Genomic DNA, 4,895 nt, shown 5'->3' on the forward strand with positions numbered 1-4,895 from the left:
GAGTGCAAAGTGCACTAAAGTTCCCCCAAGGACAAATAAGTCGTGATAGAGGAATAATGCAGGAAAGACACAAACCAACAATGCAACAACGATGGATTTCCAATCTAGGGTACCTGTGGAACAAGGGGACCAAGTCCAAAAGTCACAAGCAAGTCGGAGATGGGCAGATGCCCAGGAAATGCCAGCTGTGGGTGCAAAGAAGCTTCTACTGGACAGAAGAAGCTGAGGTTTCTGCAAAAACGAAAAGGACTAGAGACTTCCCCTTTGGAAGACGGATTTCTCTCGCCGTGGAGAGTCGTGCAGAATTGTTTTCCCTCCGAAAGAACGCCAACAAGCCTTGCTAGCTGCAAATCATGCGGTTAGTGTTTTTGGATGCTACTGTGGCCCAGGAGGGACCAGGAGGTCGCAAATTAGACCAGGAGGTAGAGGGGACGTCGAGCAAGACAAGGAGCCCTCTTAGCAGCAGGTAGCTCCCGGAGAATAGCCAGAAACAGGCACTATGAAGATGCGTGAAACAGTGCTCACCCGAAGTCGCACAAAGAAGTCCCACGTCGCCGGAGAACAACTTAGGAGCTCGTGCAATGCAGGTTAGAGTGCCGTGGACCCAGGCTGGACAGTGCACAAAGGATTTCCGCCGGAAGTGCACGGAGGCCGGAGTAGCTGCAAAAGTCACGGTTCCCAGCAATGCAGTCTAGCGAGGTGAGGCAAGGACTTACCTCCACCAAACTTGGACTGAAGAGTCACTGGACTGTGGGGGTCACTTGGACAGAGTTGCTGGATTCGAGGGACCTCGCTCGTCGTGCTGAGAGGAGACCCAAGGGACCGGTAATGCAGCTTTTTGGTGCCTGCGGTTGCAGGGGGAAGATTCCGTCGACCCACGGGAGATTTCTTCGGAGCTTCTAGTGCAGAGAGGAGGCAGACTACCCCCACAGCATGCACCACCAGGAAAACAGTCGAGAAGGCGGCAGGATCAGCGTTACAGAGTTGCAGTAGTCGTCTTTGCTACTATGTTGCAGTTTTGCAGGCTTCCAGCGCGGTCAGCAGTCGATTCCTTGTCAGAAGATGAAGAGAGAGATCCAGAGGAACTCGGATGAGCTCTTGCACTCGTTATCTAAAGTTTCCCCAGAGACAGAGACCCTAAATAGCCAGAAAAGAGGGTTTGGCTACCTAGGAGAGAGGATAGGCTACTAACACCTGAAGGAGCCTATCAGAAGGAGTCTCTGACGTCACCTGGTGGCACTGGCCACTCAGAGCAGTCCAGTGTGCCAGCAGCACCTCTGTTTCCAAGATGGCAGAGGTCTGGAGCACACTGGAGGAGCTCTGGACACCTCCCAGGGGAGGTGCAGGTCAGGGGAGTGGTCGCTCCCCTTTCCTTTGTCCAGTTTAGCGCCAGAGCAGGGCTAAAGGGTCCCCTGAACCGGTGTAGACTGGCTTATGCAGAATTGGGCACATCTGTGCCCAAGAAAGCATTTCCAGAGGTTGGGGGAGGCTACTCCTCCCCTGCCTTCACACCATTTTCCAAAGGGAGAGGGTGTAACACCCTCTCTCAGAGGAAGTCCTTTGTTCTGCCATCCTGGGACAAGCATGGCTTGACCCCAGGGGGGCAGAAACCTGTCTGAGGGGTTGGCAGCAGAAGCAGCTGCAGTGAAACCCCAGGAAAGGCAGTTTGGCAGTACCAGGGTCTGTGCTACAGACCACTGGGGTCATGGGATTGTGCCAACTATGCCAGGATGGCATAGAGGGGGCAATTCCATGATCATAGACATGTTACATGGCCATATTTGGAGTTACCATTGTGAAGCTACATATAGGTAGTGACCTATATGTAGTACACGCGTGTAATGGTGTCCCCGCACTCACAAAGTCCGGGGAATTGGCCCTGAACAATGTGGGGGCACCTTGGCTAGTGCCAGGGTGCCCTCACACTAAGTAACTTTGCACCTAACCTTTACCAGGTAAAGGTTAGACATATAGGTGACTTATAAGTTACTTAAGTGCAGTGTAAAATGGCTGTGAAATAACGTGGACGTTATTTCACTCAGGCTGCAGTGGCAGGCCTGTGTAAGAATTGTCAGAGCTCCCTATGGGTGGCAAAAGAAATGCTGCAGCCCATAGGGATCTCCTGGAACCCCAATACCCTGGGTACCTCAGTACCATATACTAGGGAATTATAAGGGTGTTCCAGTAAGCCAATGTAAATTGGTAAAATTGGTCACTAGCCTGTTAGTGACAATTTTGAAAGAAATGAGAGAGCATAACCACTGAGGTTCTGATTAGCAGAGCCTCAGTGAGACAGTTAGGCACTACACAGGGAACACACACATATAGGCCACAAACTTATGAGCACTGGGGTCCTGACTAGCAGGGTCCCAGTGACACATAACAAACATACTGAAAACATAGGGTTTTCACTATGAGCACTGGGCCCTGGCTAGCAGGATCCCAGTGAGACAGTGAAAACACCCTGGCATACACTCACAAACAGGCCAAAAGTGGGGGGTAACAAGGCTAGAAAGAGGCTACTTTCTCACACAACCCCCCCCCCCCCAAACGAAGGACAATAAGGCTAACCTTGGCCAGTTGAGACTTTATTGTCTAATTGGTGATAAGTAGAGAGTAGCTCTGCAATAGACTGGTTACTCCCTTTATCATCCACTATATGGTTACTTCCCTGTGGGGATGTAAACCACCCTGTTTGAAGTTTTTTAGCTAAGCAACAATGTGAAGATGTATTTTCAGAGTTTCTATCAGTAAGTTTTAGTTTAGAGCAGTGGGTATTGTCCACTGAACCTATTTGTAGTGATGGAAATGCCAGACAGGGATGCTGTCTCAGGAAAGCTATAGCTGGGCAAAAACTTGGTCCATATGGCTGGAAAAGAGAACAGGGATGCTGTTTCTCTTGAGTTGGAGCAGGGCAGGGATGCTGTCCTACGAGCTCCACACTAGGGCAGGGATGCTGTCCTAAGTGTTGTGAGGCAGTGCAGGGTTTCTGCACTAAAGTTTCTCTGGGAGGGTTGGAGGGATGCTCCATGTTAACTAAAATGGTGCTCTTTTTCTCACCAATGTTAGTTATCCCACAGAGAGGTACTTCTACCTCAGGGACTACAGTTTTGCCAACTGATGATTCCCTTGGAACAGGTGCCACCCCAGGAGAGGGTTCTCCCACCACAGGAATCGTATCCTGAACGGTAGGGTGGTTAGGGGATACTGTGATACCCTTTTTACCTGTTGTTGGAGAGGGATCCTGAGTTTTCAGGCCTTCTCTCCTTTACTTTTTCATTTCAGTAGAAATGAGAGTGAACAATTCCTCTGGGATGCCCAGCATGGCTGCATGGGCATAAAACTCTACATCAGCCCAACCTGAGGCCTCTAGGTCATTACCTAAGAGACAATCTACAGGTAAGCTAGGTGATACCACCACCTGCTTGGGGCCAATAACTCCACCCCAACTAAACTGAATTATAGCTAAGGGAAGAAACTTAGTGGAGTTATGGACATCAATAATTTTATACTGTTGTCCAATGATGTGTTGTTCAGGAGCCACTAGGTTTTCAGTCACCAAAGTGATACTGGCACCTGTGTCCCTGTAGGCCAAGGCCTCAACACCATTTATTGAAACTGTCTGCCTGTACTTATCCATTGTAAGGGGACAAGCAGCCAGTGTTTATCAAGGCCAATGCCACTAGGTGTGACAGAAACTGTCTTGGGAGTGACTACCCCAGTTTCTACTATTAACCCATAAGTGAACCCAACTACACCCTTAACTTGACTGTTGCCAGCAGTCCCACCACTAGTACCACTACTGCTAGGGGCACTAGAGCTTGATGTATTAGTGGTGGTAGGCTCAGGGGGTTTACCTGGACAGGACTTATCCCCTGGCCTATGGCCTCTGTTTTTACACACAAAGCACCAAGGCTTTTTAAATTGTGTAGGTTGAGAAGAAGAGGAAGAATTTGTTTTATCCCCACCCCCTGAAGAGTGTTTAAGATTTGAAGTGGGATCTTTGGTTTTACCCATATCCCCATGCTTATCTTGAGATTTTTCACCATCTTTCTTCTTATTGTTCTCTTTCTCACCACCTGTATGAACTTTTCTGTTCACCCTTGTTCTGACCCATTTGTCTGCCTTCTTTCCCAATTCTTGGGGAGAGGTCAGATCAGAGTCCACCAAGTACTGGTGCAGCAAATCAGACACACAATTATTAAGAATATGCTCTCTCAGGATCAAGTAATACAGGCTGTCATAATCAGTCACTTTACTGCCATGTAACCACCCCTCCAAGGCCTTCACTGAATGGTCAATGAAATCAACCCAGTCTTGTGAAGACTCCTTTTTGGTCTCTCTGAACTTTATCCTGTATTGTTCAGTGGTTAAGCCATAACCATCCAGGAGTGCATTCTTAAGAACTTTGTAATCATTAGCTTCATTTTCTTTCACAGTAAGGAACCTATCCCTACCTTTTCCACTAAATGATAGCCATAGGATAGCAGCCCACTGCCTTTGAGGGACATCTTGTACAGCACAGGCCCTCTCAAGTGCAGCAAACCACTTGTTAATGTCATCCCCCTCCTTATAAGGGGGAACTATCTTGTGCAGATTTCTGGAATCATGCTCTTTTGCAGGATGAAAATGGGGAATACTGCTGCTGCCACCATGGGTGTCTAAACCCAGTTTCTGTCTCTCCTTCTCTACTTCTAAGGTCTGTCTATCCAAATCCAGCTGTTGCTTCTTGAGCTTCAGTCTGGTTTGTTCCACTCTCAATTTATTGAGCTCCCTTTCTAACAATCTGTCATCAGGGTGGGTGGGAGGGACATGCCTTGAAACAGAAGTATGATGAGAATGAACAGAAGGAGACCTGTCCCTTACAGAAGGCACCCTAACAGCTTGGTTAACAG

The sequence above is a fragment of the Pleurodeles waltl genome, unplaced genomic scaffold, assembly GCF_031143425.1.
Source record: "Pleurodeles waltl isolate 20211129_DDA unplaced genomic scaffold, aPleWal1.hap1.20221129 scaffold_56, whole genome shotgun sequence".
Taxonomy (NCBI): Eukaryota; Metazoa; Chordata; class Amphibia; order Caudata; family Salamandridae; genus Pleurodeles; species Pleurodeles waltl.